Source organism: Hypanus sabinus, chromosome 9, assembly GCF_030144855.1.
Source record: "Hypanus sabinus isolate sHypSab1 chromosome 9, sHypSab1.hap1, whole genome shotgun sequence".
Lineage (NCBI taxonomy): Eukaryota > Metazoa > Chordata > Chondrichthyes > Myliobatiformes > Dasyatidae > Hypanus > Hypanus sabinus.
In genome coordinates this window covers 75,057,990-75,077,834 of record NC_082714.1, presented here as the reverse complement: position 1 = coordinate 75,077,834, position 19,845 = coordinate 75,057,990, and the positions used below count along the sequence as shown (strand labels likewise).

General features: G+C 44.5%; 1 non-coding gene across 1 annotated transcript; it reads right to left on the bottom strand.

The window, feature by feature from the left end:
- Window positions 1-14,868: 14,868 nt before the first annotated feature.
- On the bottom strand, window positions 14,869-14,950 carry trnas-cga (transfer RNA serine (anticodon CGA)). Its single transcript has one exon. It is a non-coding gene; the product is annotated as a tRNA-Ser (tRNA).
- Window positions 14,951-19,845: the final 4,895 nt, after the last annotated feature.

Sequence of the window (19,845 nt, the reverse complement as noted above, 5' to 3'; positions counted from 1 at the left end):
TCGGGACGAAAACCTTCATCAGGACTGGAAAAAACAGGATGAGAAGTCATAGTCCGATACGCTTGCACGGAAGAGAAATGCACACGCGTGCAATTGGCTATCTCCCTTTTGGTTATCTCCCTTTTTCATTCACTCACTACAAGCCTTTAATCTTCTCAATATTCTGTTCCTTTCTCAAAGGCATAAGTAGAGATATTAAAATCGTCCTTAGCGGCAGGTGAGGTACCACTGGAGTGGTGGATAGCTATTTTTTTTGGCTGTTTAAGAAAGACTCTAAAATAAACCAGGAATCTATACACTGGTGAACCTGACATCAGGGTAGTGGAAAGATATTGGAAGGTATTCTAACAGGCCGGTTATTTGAATATTTATAAGAACATGGACTGATTAGGGATAGTCAGCATAGCTTCCTTTTTCTTTTTAACAATCTTAAAGTGTTTTTCAAGGAAGTTGCATGGTAAGTTGATGCAGCCAAGGCGGTGGATGTTGGTTGCATATACTTCAGCAAGGCAGTTGACAAGGACATGCAAAGGAGGGTCATCAAGGAGGTTCACGCGCTCGGCATTCAAGATGAGTTCGAAATTAGATTAGACATCGGATTTGTGGGAGAAGCCAGACAGCCACCCCTCTGATTGGAAGCTTGTGAGTAGTGGAGTGCAGCAGGTATCGCTGTTGGGTCCGTTGTTGTTTGTCATCTAGATCAATAGTTTGAATAAGAATGTGGGTAATTGGGTCAACACAGATGACACCAAGATTGTGGGTGTAGTGAACATGAAGAAAACTATCAGAGCTTTAAGCAGGATCTGGACCAGCTGGGGCAATGGTAGATGTAATTTATTGCAGAGAAATGCGAGGCGTTGCACTTCGGTAGGGCCATCAAGAGAGGGGCTTACACAATGAAAGGCAGGACATTACGGTGTGCGATAGAACTGTGAATACAGGTTTATAATTCATTGCAAGTTGTGATATAGATGAAGGTCGCAAAAAATGCTTTGGCACATTGGCCTTCATAAATCCAAGTATTGGGAATAGGAGATAGGAGTTATGTTGCAGTTGTATAAGACGTTAAGGACTCACTTGGAGTATTCTGAGCGGCTTTCGTCACCTGCCTATAGGAGAGATGTAAATAAAATTCGAGGTGTGCAGAGAAAATTTACAAGAATGTTGCTGGATCTGGTGGACCTGAGTTATAGGGAGGATGTTGTAATAGAAGTCGAATCCCTCACTGGCGTTAGCAAATACAATGAACATTCTTAGGGACCTCTGAATGAAGATTTGGGCCCTTAAGCATTTCACCTTTCACTCTTAACCCTTGACCTCTAGTTGTGGACTTCTCCAACCTCACTGGCAAAAGCCTGTTGCCATCTACCGTAGCTATACACTTCATAAATGTGTATACATCTATCAAATGCTAGATGATAGACTTTTTATTCTAATCCCATGGGCTCGTAGCTTGTTAAGCAGCCTCATGTGTGACACCTTGTCATAGGCCTTCTAAAAATCCAAGTACAAAATATCAAACAATTCGCCTGTGTCTATCCAGCTTGTTATTTATTCAATGAATTCCAACTGATTAGCCTGGCAAGATTTCCCCTTAATGGCTAACACGAGAGAGCACAGTTTTAAGGCGTTTGGAAGTAGGTTGTTATGATCCAGCAACAATGAATATATAATTGAGACAGTTTTTTAATAAGAAATAAAACATTTATTAAACACTGCTTAAAAAAAACAAAGTAAACAGACAACTAACTTAACCGGAAGTCGGCTGCTATGCGGCAGCTTGAACAGTTCTTAAAGCGATAATGCGAAAACAGTTCTTAGAAGTCGCAATGCGAAAGTCCAAATGTTTACACAGTCACTTAGGAGAGGCTTTCCTTGGAATAATAAATTCTCTTTCGTGGCGTTACTGCTGATCCCAGCTGAAGCATACTTTGCCGAGGGATTTACGATTGAAGGAAATAAAACGGCTTAAAGGCACTGCACTTTCCTTGGCGAAATTCTGCATCCAAATCTTTCTGCTCTTTTGGCAAAGCAGGAGTTAACACGGACACAGGTTACTAATTCCTCGTGCGAAGATTAAATAAAGGTCGAACCTGCTTCACAGCCGACATCAACTTCCCTCGCTTCCCGAACTTCGATCAATCTTCACTCTCCGACTGGATTTTAACTGGCAGTATTCTAGCAAAACTGTCGGCAATAACCTTTGAGACTTAAGTCAGAAAGTAAAACTCCACTTTAAAATAAAACTGCGTCATAACATCAAATACGCAGCAACATGCAGTCAGGGCGGGGTTCTCCTTTTATACCCTGTTGAAAAAACTATCACATGACCTCTCACTGGCGGGAAAATGACGTCACTTCACCATCAGAATCTAGTGAAACTTGAAGGATCATTAATAATGGCCCCACAATCTCCTCAGACACCTTTTTCAAAACCCCGGGGTGTAGACCATCTGGTCCAGGTGGTTTTTTGTCCCTTCAGACCTTTCAGTTTCTCAAGAAGCTCCTCTCTATTTATGGTAATTTCATGCACTTCATGACCCCTGACACCTGGAACATCCACCATATTTCTGGTGTTTTCCACAGTGAAGGGCGACGAAAATATTTATTCAGTTTGTCCACCATTACTATCTCTCCAGTATCGTTTTCCAACAGTTCGATATCACTCTCACATCTCTTTTACACTTTATGTATTTGAAGAAACCTTTGGTACCTGCTTTAATACTATTGGCTAGAATACTTTTTTATTCCATGTTTACACGCTTAATGACTTTATAGTTGCCTTCTGTTAGTTTTTAACAGCTTCCCAATCTTTAAATTCCCACTAATATTGCTGTATTATATGCCTTCTCTTTGGGATTAATGTTAGTTTTGACATTAATGTTGGTTTTGACGTCTCTTGTTAGTCATCTTTCTGAAACCCCGCTGATTTCCTTAGCTGCGTAAGTCTAGTGAGGACACCCTCCAGTCCCGCCAAGCCCGTGAGACTGTGACGGCTTTCCCACCGCAAACACCGATTTGTGTGGGGTGCTGTGTAATTTTCTACTCCTTTACAACTCAGTGCCCTGAAATGATAGCAAACTGCATACGATTAAAGGAATTATATTTATGAATCTTAACTAGTAAAGAAAAAAAAAACCTAAAGGAGCCCATTACAATTAAACAGTCAAATGCGCACAAGCTGGAGCTCAACTTTCCCAAAATTCATATTCACCGATCCTCAGTCGAGCTCGGCGCCTGGCTCTATCTAATCACGGTCCCTCACCGGGATGTATCTTACGACCGGTTCTGTACAGGGTCTTCTCTCTTCATATCCCGTCTAACAAAAGACGCATCCCAAAGCAGCCATTATCTCTACTATAACAGAAACATTGCTTCTACAGTAAGACCATTACGTTAGTAGTGAAACCTTTCCCAGGGTGTTCCACTCTCCCGCCAGCAAAATTAGTCATGTCCTCGTGACATTGAAATAATTTGTCACTTATTACTAAGTACAAACTGCAACTCAGGCGTAAGTGATAGTGCCATAGCTCACCAAAGTGTTAGCTGCCACACTCTGTTCCCCAAGTGCGACATAGGCTAATCTGTCTGGAGCTCTGCTGACTGTTTTGGACTTCCTTACCTCATCATCTACATTTCCAGCTTCAGACAGTCCTTGGGGTCTTTTCTGTCCACGTGGGTGGTTCCCCCCACCCCCATCCCGACCGCCATCCGACACTCGTGCCTTCCGACAGTTCAGGTTCCTTGTCACTTGACTGAGCATGCCTTCATGCCCAGTTATTTTAGAGTCCAGCCTCGTCATTTTCTAACCGCAAATCCTTCTGTCCACTGTTGGTTCCCCCATTTCACCGGCCTGCATCAATTATTGGGGAGTTTTCCAAGGGCAGCATATACCACACCACCACTTCATCATCAGCCGTATCACATTCAGGGGGAAGGTCTGTTCTAATCCTTGGCTCTGGCTCTGGGTCAACATGTACCTCTTGTTTTAGAGGTAGAAGATGTGTCTGATGGAGAATCTTGGCAGGCACATTCCCATCCTCTGGTTTCACCCGGAAAACTCATTCGTTTGGTATGTAACTCTCCACTACATGGGGCATAGCCGCCCAGCAGTTAGCCAACTTATGCTTCCCAAATTCTTTATGAGGACTCGGTTCCCAGGCATTAGTTGGGAGAATGATACTTGCTCTTATTTGCTTGATTCTGCTTCGTAGCATAGACCTCAGCTAATTCAGAAGCCTTTTGCATTTCCTTTCTCATATCAGCCATAAACTTCAGATAAGTCTGTTGTAGATCTTCCCCACCAGTCCCAAACCGGAGGTCAATGGGCAACCTCGTTTCGTGCCCAGACATCAGACAATACTGGGAGTACCCGGTGGCTTTATTCTGTGTATAGTTCTAGTAGTCGACCAGATATCCAAAGTGTTGACCCAGCTTGTTCTTTTTAGTGATCCCTAGGGTTCTGAGCATATCAGGCAAGGTCCGACTGAATCTCTCGGGCCGGGGATCACCCTGCTGTTGATAAGGCATAATCCTCGATTTCTCGACTCCAAGTAACACATGTTTGAGCCTACTCTAGAAATTCCGTTCCTGATCGCTATGTACCCACCTGGGGAGTCCATAATAAACTGAATGCCTAACCCATAACACTTCAGCCACCTTGGACGTCCTCTGATCCTTGGCGAGAAAAGCTTGCACATATCTGTGGTGATCAAGAAAAACAGGACTTACGTCATGTTGCTGGCATCCGGCTCTGTTGATAGGAAATACATACACACCAGGTCAAGTGGTTCTCCACTCTGTAAATGGAATAACAGAGCTGCCCGTGTAGGCAGCGTCTTCTTCTGTATAAATTGAATACACGATATGCGGAACTCTTCGACCTCCGGCTTCATTCGGAGTCTTTAGAAACGATGTCTGAGCAATCGATGTCTTGTCAACCCCAAAATGGCCGGAATCATCATGAAGTGCCTTCAATGCAATCCTCCGATATTTCTCAGACAGAACCAACTGGGAACGCCGAGGCCTGTCTGGATGCGACTTGACCCGGTATAAAATCGGTTTCCTCAACTTCAATCTGGGACACTCACTCGGACACCACAGAGTGTTTCAACTTGTGCGTTTGGGCCATGTCCCCTTTCGCAACCGCCGGCATGTTATTCCGATGCATGTTATTCCGCTGAACGACTGCCATTTCCCCAGGACGCAATTCCGGAACAACTTTGTTTTGAGAGCTGTCAGGTTGTTGTAAGCTTGTGGAATGACATTATCAAAAGCTCACAAATGATCTACTGCTTGATTCTCCCCTTGTCTTTCCTGTGCCTTTTGCATGACGGAAAACCAGCACATCACCTTAACTACAGGATTGCCCTCCCACTCTCTGCCCCTGTCCAGCCCTTCATGTACACGTCGGGACACGTTGGAACGCACGTTGTGAAGCGTTCCATATTTTTTAGGACATACATGGTAATTGATAAGGCATTGAGGAAGGCTGTAGAACAGAGTGATCTAGGTATAATGGTGCATAGTTCCCTAAAGGTGGAATCTCATGTGGATAGAGTGGTGAAGAAAGCTTTTGATATGTTGACCTTTATAAATCAGAGCATTGAGTATAGGAGTTGGGATGTAATCTTAAAATTGTACAAGGCATTGGTGAGGCGAAATTGGGAGTATTGTGTACAGTTCTGGCCACCGAATTATAGGAAAGATGTCAACAAAATAGAGAGAGTACAAAGGAGATTTACTAGAATGTTACCTGGGTTTCAGCACCCAAGTTACAGAGAAAGGTTGAACAAGTTAAGTCTTTATTCTTTGGAGCGTAGAAGGTTGAGGGGGGACTTGATAGAGGTGCTTAAAATTATGAGAGGTTTAGATAGAGTTGACGTAGATAGGCTTTTCCCATTGAGAGTAGGGGAGATTCAAACAAGAGGACGAGTTGAGAGTTAAGGGGCAAACGTTTAGGGGTAACTCAAGGGGGGGGGGACGTCTTTACTCAGTGGTAGCTGTATGGAACGAGCTTCCAGTAGAAGAGGTAGAGGCAGGTTCTATTTTGTCATTTTAAAATAAATTGGACAGGTATATGGACAGGAATGGAATGGAGGGTTATGGGCTGAGTGCGGGCCAGTGGGACTAGGTGAGTGCAAGCGTTCGGCACGGACTAGAAGGGCCGAGATGGCCTGTTTCCGTGCTGTAATTGTTATATAGTTATAAAGTACCTGCATCAATGTTCTGACTAGCTTTTCCTTTTTCGGAGAGAGTGTCTCCCCGGCTTATCTCACCGGAGCACCTGTAATTACCGTCACCGGAAAGAGCTGCGCCATTGCTATTCCCCGCCTCAGGGTGCTTTCCCTTTCTGCAGTGTTCCTGACAATCTCTGACATTCTGTTCACCTGTACAACCGACGGCTTCTGTGGTTTGGGCAAGTACCCCAGCAGTTAAGCATGACTCATTGTCATGGTCTTCCAGAGCATTCGGCAAGAAAGCCTCGGCATCAGGCATTCGCGAAATTTGGGGTTTCCCGTCACACTAGCTACTTCCACAGGCCATACCCGACTGGTTTGGACTGGTTTGGACCACACAGTTCCTCGTTTATGCTCATCATTCAGCCCAGTGCGGCCATGAACTTCCTCAAAAGCGGCTCGGAACACGGAGTGAATAGACAAGCTCTCTCCAATTTTCTCCTTGCCGGCTCCCACTAGTCTCCTCACAATAGGAGTAGTTGTCCCCACAAGAATTGATGTTTCGCCCTTCTCGACCGGGTCCCGACAAAACAACACTGATGTATCAAGGCCCTCAGCTACTCCCACATCTGCATCCGATAACTCCAGATTCAATGACAGTCGCTGGTATAACTGCCGCCAACACCAGTCGCTCCCCTTTCAGCGGGATCCCGTTCACTAGCAGTCCTCAGGTGCTCCAACTCGCTGTCCGCTTAGTCGTGAGGGATGGCCGCACCCGCGGATAAAAACCTGGATATCTCAGTTCTGAACTCTGCCACGAGCTGATTTACCACTCCCCGGGGTGGGCTCTGTGCCCACTTCAGCCAGGGGATCTACAGCCAAGGACTCTACACTGTCGACGGAGGTATTCTCCTCCACTCTTACTTCTCCGATCAGCTCAACAAACTAGGGAGCGGGCGCGTCTTACGAGACATTCTGAGACCCCAGCGATCCTGGCCTGTGCTGTGCACCTTTCGCCACGTGGTCCTTTCTTAACTGATTCACTCAGCCGTTTGAATGCCCCCCACCCCAAGCCAATAAGCAACTCAGCTGCCTCTCTCGCCGAAAAATGTAGGCGGAAAGTTTCTCCCCCTTCTCCTGAAACATGTTCCGAAAACCCGACATAAGTTCCACTGTGCTTCCCATCGCGCCAAAAATATTTTCTGGCGCTTGCATGTAATCCGCAGAAGTAGCAAAGGGATTTTCTGTCTTTAATATTTTCAATACGACAGCAGCCTATCTACCAGTCAATGTCTTTTTACGTCATCACAACATTGCCACTCAGCCAGCATCTGAGAGATGCACTCTGCTTAAGTCTCATATTCCTCCTTCCCCTCGGGGTGCGCAATATTCTTGAGAACTTGCTGAGCCTACGATAAAAGGGAGTTTGAAACTGGGCACGAAGCTATTTATTCACCAGGATGTAAGTGCCGATACCGAATTAGAATCGTCACCCCTCGATGAAGGACATCAGACCTCTCCTTCCCCTCTCTCCGCAGAAACGACAGCAACTTGTCTTTAAAGTCTCCGCCCCCAGCTACGGGAAATTCGGCTTCCGATTCGGCACCATCGCCTACACTCCCCTCCTTCCGGAAAATGTTGTCAGCCCACGCATACACTCCCCCACCTCTCCCACCTTCCCTCTCAGCTACCTCTCTTGGGGCCCCAGTTCAGCCCTAGTCTGAACTAAAACAAAGTCTTTGCCCACCATTTTGTCACAAAATCCGTTTCACGATGGTAATCGATCCCAATGTTTCAATGGTAGCTAAAGTCGGAATTCACAATTTATTGGGACTACGAATGTGTACCCCATTCAATACATACGCATTCTTTAAAGGGTCTTGGCGATTGTAGGGATGACTTACAGCGAACTGAAAAGCTTAAGTACACAGATATTACAAAAGAGGGTGTGCTTTTGCAAAACATCAAGTTGGATAAGTCACCGTGACAGGATGAGATATACGCAAGACTACAGTGGGAGGCTAGGGAGGAGATTGCTGAGCCTCTGGCGATGATCTTTGCATCATCAATAGGACAGGAGAGGTTGCGCAGGATTGGTGGTTTGCGGATGTTGTCTCCTTATTCAAGAAAGAGAGTGGAGATAACCCAGGAAATTGTCGACCAGTGAGTCTTACTTCAGCGATGGAAGTTGATGGAGAGGATCCTGAGAGGCAGGATTTATGACCATTTGGAGAGGTATACTATGATGAGGAATAGTCAGCATGGCTTTGAGAAAGACAGGTCGTGTCTTAGATGTGACTAAACACATTGATGAAGGTAGTGCCGTAGATGTAGTGTATATGGATTTCAGCAAGGCATTTGAAAAGGTACCCAATGCAGGGGTTTTTGAGAAAGTAAGAAGGCATGAGATCCAAGTGTGCATTGCTTTGTGGATCAGGAACTGGCTTGCCCACAGAACGCAAAGTGTGGTTGTAGACGGGTCATATTATGCATGGAGGTCGGTGACCAGTGGTGTGCCTCAGGGATCTGTTCTGGGACACCTGCTCCTCGTGATTTTTATGTGACATGGATGAGGAAGTGGAGGGAGAGTTTATTAAATTTGCTGATGACACAAAGGTTCGGGGTGTTGTGGATAGTCAGATGTTACAGTGGGGCACTGGTAGAATGCAAAGCTGGACTGAGAAATGGCAGATGGAGTTCAACCCACATAAATGTGAGCTGGTTCATTTTGATAGGTCAAATGTGACGACAGAATATAGTATTAATGGTAAGACTCTTGGCAGTGTGGAGGATCAGAGGGATCTTGGGGTCCAAGTCCAGAGGACGCTCAAAGCTGCTGCGCAGGTTGACTCTGTGGCTAAAAAGGCATGTGGTGTATTGGCCTTCATCAATCGTGGGATTGAGTTTAGGAGCCGAGAGGTAATGTTGCAGCTCTATAGGACCCTGGTCAGACCCCACTTGGAGTACTGTGCTCAGTTCTGGTCGCCTCACTGCAGGAAGGATGTGGAAACCATAGAAAGGGTGCAGGGCAGATTTACAAAGATGTTGCCTGGATTGGGGAGCATGCCTTATGAGAATAGGTTGAGTGAACTCGGCCATTTGTCCTTGGAGCAACGGAGGATGAGAGGTGACCTGATAGAGGTGTATAAGATGATGATAGGCATTGATTGTGTGGATAGTCAGAGGCTTTTTCCTCGGGCTGAAGTGGTTAGCACGAAAGGGTTTTAAGGTGCATGGAAGAAGGTACAGAGGAGATGTCAGTGGTAAATTGTTTTACGCAGAGAGTGGTGAGTGTGTGGAATGGGCTGCCAGCGATCGTGATGGAGTCGAATACGATGGGGTCTTTTAAGAGTCTCCTGGATGGGTATCTGAAACTTAGGAACAATAGAGGGCTATGGGTAACCCCAGGTAATTTCTAAGGTAAGGACACGTTCGGCACAGATTTGTGGGCCGAAGGGCCTGCATTGTGCTGTAGGTTTTCCATGTTTCTACGTTTCTATGTAACCCCGTGGAGTCGCACCACCGCTCAACCCCTGCAACATCCACAACCACGTATCTTACTCGCTTTACTGGACAATGGTTTAACACGGGCTTAAACACACAACCTACTGGATCAATGTCCAGGGCAATCACACAGTGTCCCGGACGATGCCCCCAGAAATAAAAACCCGCTGGTTTCATTGGCTGGGTAAGTCTTGGAAATACACCCGCCCCCCCCCCCCCGCCCCCCCCGGTCGTGCCAAACCCATGAGATTGAGACGGCACTCCCATCACAAACTCCGGTTTGTGTGGATGCCGTGTAATTTGCTACCGTGTTATAACTCAGTGCCAAGAAATTACAGACGGCACACTGCATACGACTAAATGAATTATATTTATGCATTTTGATTTAACTAGAGGGTTAGCAAAGAAAAGACAAATAAGGGTCCGATATAATTAAAAAGTCAAATGTACAGAAGTTGGAGCTCAACTCTTCCCAAGGTTGCTATCCACTGATCCTCAGTCGATCTCGGCGCCATTGGGTCGTATCCTTCCACCGGTTCTCTCCAGGTCTTCTTCCTTCATCTCCCGCCGTAGAAAAGACGCAGCTTGCATTCCAAAGCACCCGGTATCTCTACTATAACCCAAATGCTTCTACAGAAAGACTATTACATTAACAGTGAAACCTTTCCCAGGATGTTACATTTCCTTTAGAAGACATCTTCCGCTTTGGGTTGTAAATATCCCGCGCCTTCAGAATTGCCTCCAGAAATTCCAGCCATTGCTGCTCTGCCATCATCCCTGCCAGAGGTCTACTTACACACTCTAATCACGTCTGGTTCATTGCACAACACTCAATCCAGAATAGTTGATTCCCCTGGTGGATTCAACCACGAGTTACGCTAATAGCCATCTCATAGGCACGCCAGAACTTCCCCGTCCTGGAATCCAACATGTATCTGATTTTCCCAATCTACCTGCATATTGAAGACTCCCAGGACGGTTGGAAGATTGCCCTTTTGGCATTCATTTTTTATCTCCCGTCGAAATTTTTGGGCAGCATCTTTACTACTGTTTTGGGGTCTGTATACAACTCCCATCAGGGACTATTTATCCCTGAAGCTCTATCCACAATGATTCAACACAATCCGACCCTATGTCACCTCTCTGTAATGATTTGATTTCATATTTTTTACCAACAAAGCAACGCCGCCCCTTCTGCTTTCATGACTGTCCTCTCGATACAACATGTATTCTTGGACATTAAGGTTCCAGCTCTTATCTTCTTTCACCTATGATTCAGCATCTTGGAGTGCAAAATCTGCAACTGTGCTGCAAGTTCATCTACCTTAGTCCACATACTGCGCTCATCCAAACACCTTCAGTCCTGTATTCACCCATTTCGATTTTGTCCGCCCTTCACTTTGCAACTCATCCTGTTGACTGCAATTTCGCCCTATTAATAGCCTCTCCTCACTAGACATTGCCTCTATTTGTAAACTAGCTACCTCGTCTTCAATACTATTATGCACCTTTCTTACTATACTTCTTGCATTGAACTATATGCCGCTCAGGTCACGAATCACACCCTGCTCAACCTTTTGATTCCGACCTCTGTTTGAGGTCTTACAAACATCTGCCTCCGGAACCTCTCCACAAGCAGTTCTGGCACACTGGTTCAAATCCCCCTGTAACTCCAGTTTAAACCCCACTATACATCATTAACAAACTTTCCCGCTAAGGTATCATTTCCCCTGCTATTCAGGTGCAAACCATCTCTTCTGTACAGGTCCCACCATCCCTGGAAGAGAGCCTAATGATCCAAAAATCTTTTGCCCTCTCACCTACACCAACTCCTTAGCTACGTTTGAAACTGTATAATCTGGCCTCACTAGCACGTAGAACGGGTAGAATCTTGAAATCGCGGCCCTGGAGATTCTGCTCTAATACTTAATTCTCTGCACTCCCTATGCAGACCCTCGACACTCGTGCAACCCAAGTCACTGGTAACTACAAGGACTATAACTTCTGGATGTTCACCCTCCCACTGAAGAACACCATGAACAAGATCCGAGATATTCCGGACCCTGGCGCCTGGGAGGTAACATACCATTCGGGAACCTCAATCTCGATCACAAAATCTCCTGTCCTTTCCCCTAAGTAACAAATCTCCTATCAGTGTGCCTCTTCTCCCCCCTTCCCTTCTGAGTCACAGAGGCAGACAGTGCCAGAGACCCGAGCACTGTGAGCTTCCTTCTGTTAGATTATCCGCCCCGCCCACGACAGTGTCCAAAGTGATGTATCTGCTGTTGAGGGGGATGACAATAGCGGCACTCTGCACTGGCTCCTTAATCATTTTCCCTTTCTTAACCATCAGCCAGTTTTCTGAATCCTGACCTTAGGTTTAACTATCTCTCTGTAGGTCCTATCTATCACCCACTCAGCCTCCCGAATGATCCAGAGTTCATCCAGTTCCAGCTCTAACTCCTTAACTCTGATTGCAGTCGTCAAGGACAATCGAGGGAACTCGAGGTGAAGGAGCCATTAGGAGCTAGTGACCATAGTATGATAAGTTTTCATCTACAATTTGAGAGGGAGAAAGGAAAATCAGAAGTGTCAGTATTACAGTTGAACAAGGGGAACTGTGGAGCTATGAGGGAGGAGCTAGCCAAAGTTGACTGGAAAGATACCCTAGCAGGGATATCAGTGGAACAACAATGGCTGGTATTTCTGGGAAGAATACGGAAGGTGAAAGATCAGTTCATTCCAAAGAGGAAGAAAGATTCTAAAGGGAGTAGGGGTGACCGTGGCTGACAAGGGAAGTCTAGGACAGTATAAAAATAAAAGAAAAGAAGTATAACATAGCAAAGATGAGCGGGAAGCCAGAGGATTGGGAAACTTTTAAAGACCAACAGAAGATAACTAAAAAGGCATTACGGGGAGAAAAGATGAGGTACGAAGGCAAGCTAGCCAAGATTATAAAAGAGGATAGTAAAAGCTTCTTTATCTGTGTGAAGAGGAAAAAATTAATTAGACCAAAGTTGGGCCCTTAAAGGCAGAAACAGATGAATTTATTATGTGGAACAAGGAAATGGCAGACGGGTTGAACAGGTACTTTGGATCTGTCTTCATGAAGGAAGACACAGGCAATCTCCCAGGTGTAATAGTGGCCAGAGGACCTAAGGTAACGGAGGAACTGAAGGAAATTCACATTAGGCAGAAAAAGGTTTTGGATAGACTGATGGGACTGAAGGCTGATAAATCCCCAGGGCCTGATGGTCTGCATCTCAGGGTACTTAAGGAGGTGACTCTGGAAATCGTGGATGTATTGGCAATCATTTTCCAATGTTCTATAGATTCAGGATCAGTTCCTGAAGATTGGAGGGTAGTTAATGTTATCCCACTTTTTAAGAAAGGAGGAAGAGAGAAAACAAGGAATTATAGATCGGTTAGCCTGACATCAGTGGTGGGGAAGATGCTGGAGTCAATTATAAAAGATGAAATAGCAGCATATTTGGATAGCAGTAACAGGATCGGTCTGAGTCAGCATGGATTTACAAAGGGGAAATCATGTTTGACTAATCTTCTGGAATTTTTTGAGGACGTAACTATGAAAATGGACAAGGGAGAGCCAGTGGAGGTAGTGGACTTGGACTTTCAGAAAGCCTTTGATAAGGTCCCACATAGGAGATTAGCGGGCAAAATTAGAGCACATGGTATTGGGGGTAGGGTACGTACATAGATAGAAAATCGGTTGGCAGACAGGAAACAAAGAGTAGGGATTAACGGGTCCTTTTCAAAATGGCAAGCGGTGACTAGTGGTGTACTGCAAGGCTCGGTGCTGGGACCGCAGCTATTTACCATATACATTAATGATTTAGATGAAGGGATTAAAAATAACATTAGCAAATTTGCAGATGACACAAATCTGGGTGGCAGTGTGAAATATGAAGAGGATGTTAGGAGAATGCATGGTGACTTGGACGGGTTGGGTGAGTAAGCAGATGCATGGCAAATGCAGTTTAATGTGGATAAATATGAGGTTATCCTCTTTGGTGGCAAGAACAGGAAGGCAGATTACTATCTGCATGGTGTCAAGGTAGGAAAAAGGAAGTACAATGAGATGTAGGTCTCCTTGTTCATCAGTCACTGAAAGTAAGCATGCGGGTACAGCAGGCAGTGAATGAGGCAGGAAGGAGACTTCATTACAAGGGGAGTTGAATATAGGAGTAAAGAGGTCCTTCTGCAGTTGTACAGAGCCCTGGTGAGACCACACCTGGAGTATTGTGTTCAGTTTTGGTCTCCAAATTTGAGGAAGGACATTCTTCCTATTGAGGGAGTGCAGTGTAGGTTCACGAGGTTGATACCCAGGATGGCGGAACTGTCATATGTTGAAAGATTGGAGCGACTGGGCTTGTACACACTGGAATTTAGAAGGATGAGAGGGGATCTGATTGAAACATATAAGGTTATTGAGGGATTGGATACTCTTGAGGCAGGAAACATGTTCCTGACATTGGGGGAGTCCAGAACCTGAGCCCACAGTTTAAGATTAAGGGGGGGTAGGCCATTTAGAACAGAGTTCTGGAGTAAATTTTTCACCCAGAGAGTTGTGGATCTTTTGAATGTTCTGCTTCAGAAGGCAGTGGAGGCCAATTCTCTGGATGCTTTCAAGAAAGAGTTAAATAGAGCTCTTAAAGATAGCGGAGTCAAGGGATTTGGGGATAGAGCAGGAACAGGGTACTGATTGTCGATGATCAGCCATGATCACATTGAATGGAGGTGCTGGCTCGAAGGGCCGAATGGCCTACTCCTGCACCTATTGTCTATTGTCTATTGACACTGGAGATCTCCCTGCATACCCACATCCTGCAAGAGGAGCATTCAACTATCCTGCCCATTTTTTTAACCTTAATCAAAAATGCATGTTAAAGACAATAACTGTGAAAGCCAATTAAAAATTCACAGCACCTGAGTGGGAGAAATACTGTAAACCCATTTCAGGGGCACGTCATTTGTCGCCAGTTAGCCAATGAACAGAAATGTTTACACATGCTCAATCCTTTTAAATGTCCCCTTAAATTCTGATATCCCGCCAGACGCGGAGTCTCCTGCGCGTTATTAGACCGGTTTGGCATTCAGTTCAATGGCAAAACCAGATACTTTTCGGGCCCGTATCATTTGAGTCAGAAATCAGATAAATAGAATCCGCTGCGAGCAGGGTTCGAACCTGCGCGGAGAAACTCCATTGGATTTCGAATCCAACGCCTTAACCACTCGGCCATCGCAGCTTTGCTTTGTAGAATTCCCTGAAATGTCACAGATCACGGGACGGAGAAAATATTCTGAGTAATTTAATTTTTCATTGACCGAAATTAAACCCGAAATTATTTTCAAAATGATACTTGAACGTAGAAGAAAGCAAAAGGTAAAGCAACGAAGTTACATAAAACCTATTAGAAAATCTGCATTAGGAATTGGATATTTTCCTTTCCAGAGATGAAACAAGTAACTCAGTAACAGGAACAGTGTGATATACTCAGCACCGCACAACAGCGTTGCCACTTAGGTTTTTACCAGGCAATCAGCCGGATTTATAAGGGAGTTAAAAATTTAACACATGTGGCTGAACAAGTAAGCACCCTTTGCAGAGTCTCACTGAGGCGTTGGCATTAATGATGCCATTCATCGTGCTATTCATGGAAAATTCCGTTAGAGCACCTGTGCAGCAAGTAATTTGGAGAAGCTGTACAAATCCTATTTGGGACAGATTTAAATCTGCAAAACAGCAATCAGCAGAGGAGATAATCCCAGTACAATAAATCCAACACACCAACAAGGTGTGGATAACCCAAGAAACTCTAGATCTGATGGAACAAAGAAGGTTAGTGAAGAATAATGAAGTACACTTCTCCGTAGATTGACACCTTGTCGTGGTGGAGAAGCTTGTGTGTTCCTCAGACCCCGAGAGCGATGCCGTTAGAGCTATGCTCCTAGTAGAGTCATCCATGGCAGTAAGGTGGAGAGTAAGCCCCTGACAAAGAACAATCCAACCAAGACCTCAATGGTGGAATAGGTGGACAAAGTTACTTTGAACTCACCGGCTGTGAAGGCGGATGAAGGTTGCAACAAATCCATCAGCTCCAATTGTCGTGGTTTCCATGCCATTGGAACCAGTTGGTTGATTGTGAAGTATCATGTGCGTCTTGGAGTGCAACATCAAGTACCCGTTAAACAAATACCCGTACAGGCATCTTCGCTCTGTGGAAATAGAACGAAGACCATCATCGTCGACCTCGAGGGATAGCCACGACGACGACGACGATGAATGAAGTGCCATACAGAGAGCTAGACAGACAGACAATTGTGCAATATTGCAAAGGATGAATGGCTGAATCAAAAATGCAAAGAAGTAGAAGGCCAACAGCAAAGAAATGCACAAGAAAATTAAGGCAATTACTGGAATTAAGAAAACCTCCTCTGGAGGATACATAAGATCAGCAGACGGATCCATACTAACAGATCCAAATAAAGTATATGAGGGGTGGATTCAGTATATAGAACTGCTTTTTGAAGATAATAGAGGGGAACTCCCAGATATTAAACACCCTAATTCTGACCAAAGAAGAAATAACTAAAGCAATGAAAAGCATGAAACATAGTAAAGCCAGTGGACCTGATGAAATTTCAGTAGAAATGGTACAAACCCTAGAAGACTTGGGTATATGGGGAGAATGCAGGAATGGGGTACTGATTGTGGATGACCAGCCATGATCACAGTGATTGACGGTGCTGGCTAGAAGGGCCGAATGGCATACTCCTACACCTATTGTCTATTGTTTATTGTCTATTGTATAGATATTCTTTTTGAACTGTTTAATGGCATATATGAGTATTGCCTGACGATCTCTTGAAATCAATATTTATAACTCTGCCAGAAATTCCTGGAACTATTGACTGCAAAAATTATAGAACAATCAGTCTTGTGTGTCACATGATAAGATTCTGTTGAGAATTGTTCTGAGTCGAATTAAAAACAAATTAAGGCCAGGAACTTCTAAACTAGGTTTATTGAGGATAGAGGAACTAGGAACGCAATTTTCATGCTACGAATGCTTTCATAAAGGGCAAATGAATATCAAAATGGTGTCTTTTTATGTTTTATTGATTTCACTAAGGCATTCGACAAAGTGCATCATGAAAAATTATTTCAAATTCTCGCTAAACTAAGCACTGACGGACGGGACCAAGAACTGCTTCAAAATTTATATTGGAATCAAATGGCGGCTGTAAAAATTGATGATGATACAAGCAGTTGGTCTAAAATTCAAAGAGAAGTTAGACAGGGATGCGTTGCATCACCGGAATTATTTAATATTTACAGTGAAATGATTCTCAGAGAAATAGAAGACCTAGATGGGATAAAAGTTGGAGTTGTTAACATGAGCAATATAAGATATGCAGACGATACCACCCTAATAGCAAGTGCTGCAGAAGACCTACAAATCCTCCAAGACAAAGTAGTACAAACAAGTGCAGATTTTGCCCATCAACTCTAAAAAAACCAAATGTATGGTAAGATCAAAACAACAGGATACTCCCAACTGCCAATTGTACATCGATATCCAAGAGATTGAACAAAAGACCAGCTTTAATTACCTTGGTAGCTTTATATCACAAGATGCTAGAAGTAAAGAAGAAATAAAAAGAAGAATTGCCATTGCCAAAACCAACTTTCAAAAAATGAAACCCATTTTTACCAACAGACACATTTCTATGACAACAAGGTTTAGGCTCCTAAAATGTTACATCTGGTCAATCTTGCTGTATGCTTCTGAAACATGGACTATAACACCAGAACTCCAAAGAAAGCTAGAAGCAACAGAAACATGGTTTCTTAGAATAATGCTGAAAATATCATATAGAGATAGGGTAACTAATGAGACAGTATTCCAACTTGCCCATACATAAAGATCTTTAATGGGAACATTAAATGAGAGGAAACTTAAATTCCTGGGCCACGTCATCAGAAAGGGAGAAATAGAATGTTTTACATTACAAGGCCGTATGTCTGGGAAACGCAAAGAAGAAAATATATGGACACTATGAAAGAACTAACAGATCTAAACGTGTGAGATATCATTGGAAGTAGAAATGCCTTCATTTCCCGGTTAGTGAACAGCACAGAAATTCCGGGGACAGATTGACCAGCATTTTGTGGATCCGAGTCATTTAGTGATGATAAATAATCAGAAAGCCCCTCTAGGTACTTGCATTTTCTGATGCTGATAACGTTCAGCTGGAAATGCCGCTCCCGGTTCCAGGTGTGAGAATCCAGGCGAAATCTGATGGTGACAGAAGAAACTCAATAATTACCCCTATCCCTCGCACAGCAGAAGAGGGATATTCAGCAAAAGGAAAGCGTTGTATTGGCAAAAGTTTTTGAAAGACAAAATCTGAACGTAAGGTGTCACCTGCCATGATTCGGATTTGAACCGAAATTGCTACTGGTATAACGCAGCATATAACCACGAGTTCATACAATTCAGACGTGCGTTTTCTGCACTTTCAAACTCTTTGAAAGCTCTGTGATTCGTCCACTGACGCTATGGTGATCAATAGTATGTATATCAGCCCTGCTCGAGGGCATTACTATACTGTTCTTTCGCTTATTTATTTCATTATCTGCTTCCACCTATCTCCCCCATCCGCTTTTTCCCAAATCCAGCTATTATCTGTCTTCTACCCATTATACCTGAATCCGCCTTGCTCCTCAGTCACCTACAAACCCCTGTGTCACTATTCCCCTTTACCCTCTCTGCACTCTCAGTCCTACTGGAGGGTCTAATAGAGCTTAATGGAGTCCGAATGGAGGGTCTGGCCGTTCATTGCCTTCCACAGCTGCTGCTTGACCCGCTGAGTTCGTCTCACTGTGTGTGTGTTTGATCCAGATCCTATAATCTCCAAAGCGTCATTTTACGTACGCGTGGAGCAAGATCCATAACCGAACAGTTGGATTGAACCTTCTTACCGTGTTTCTTTAACCACGATACACGCAGGGCGAATTACAATGCGAGAGCGACGAACCGATCCCGCCGGGAGTAAATCAAAAACCATGCGGACACCAGAGCTGGCTCCCAAAATAGAGTGTCTCCCGTGCGTAAGAGGCCCAATAAATTCACCGCGCGATCCATCGGCCGCATGCACATTTGTCATGTTGTCGCAATCGATCCGATTCGGTCCACCTTCAGTAAATTAACTCAGTAAATGTCGCCCTTCAGTACGTTCCCGGGAAAGCTGAAAAGTCGTTTTGCTCAAGCCCGAGTGAGAGAGATTTTGATGCTTGTTGCTCATACTCGTTGAATTCCCAAAGGGATAGTGAAATTAGGCTGCGTTGCGGAAAGGACTGCTGAGTGGAGGCGCTGCAAAAATTGTGATGTCAAAATGGACCTCAGCATCTGTGACCCCTACATAATTCGAACACGTAGCATTCTGATCTAACATCAGGATTAACATCAGGAACTAACATCAGGATTTTTGTTCAAAGGTTTAAAGGTGTGCTCATTATTAAAGTATACAACTCTAAAACTCTTCTTTCGCAGATAACCACGAAAGTCAGAAAGAAAATAACCCAACACAATCACCAACCCGCAAGGCCCTCCTTCCCGCACAAAAAGATGAAGAAGGTCGGGCGGAAAACACAGAATATTAAGAAAAACTATAAGATTGGAAATAAAATGTCTATAGTCCAAGTCCATATCCAAAATGTAGAAATCCTGGACAGCATTTTCTGGGCAAAGCGGCAGGCCTTTCCCTCTCCGTAGGATGGCGATTTCACCTCCCCGTAGCAGAGCGACCTCGTCAGCGATCAAAAGGCAGGCAGCCGGCGCTCAGCTTCTGCATTTGTCTTGATGTTTCAATATCCCCCGTCACTAATCGGCGAATAATGGAAGTGTTGTTCGGCGAAATGGAGACAAACATCGACTCGCGCCCTGCTGCGTTCTCACCACGAATTTCTCGCACGCCGCCTGTGCCTCCTTGGAGACTGCGGAGCGCTAAACCACCCAAGCGATCTCCAAGCTGCAAATCGCAGGCTCCAACAGATCCAGAATAACAGTCGAGACGAAAATCCAACGTAAAGGACATAAAAGAAGTGAAATATATCTTCATGGTCTATCGAGAGGGG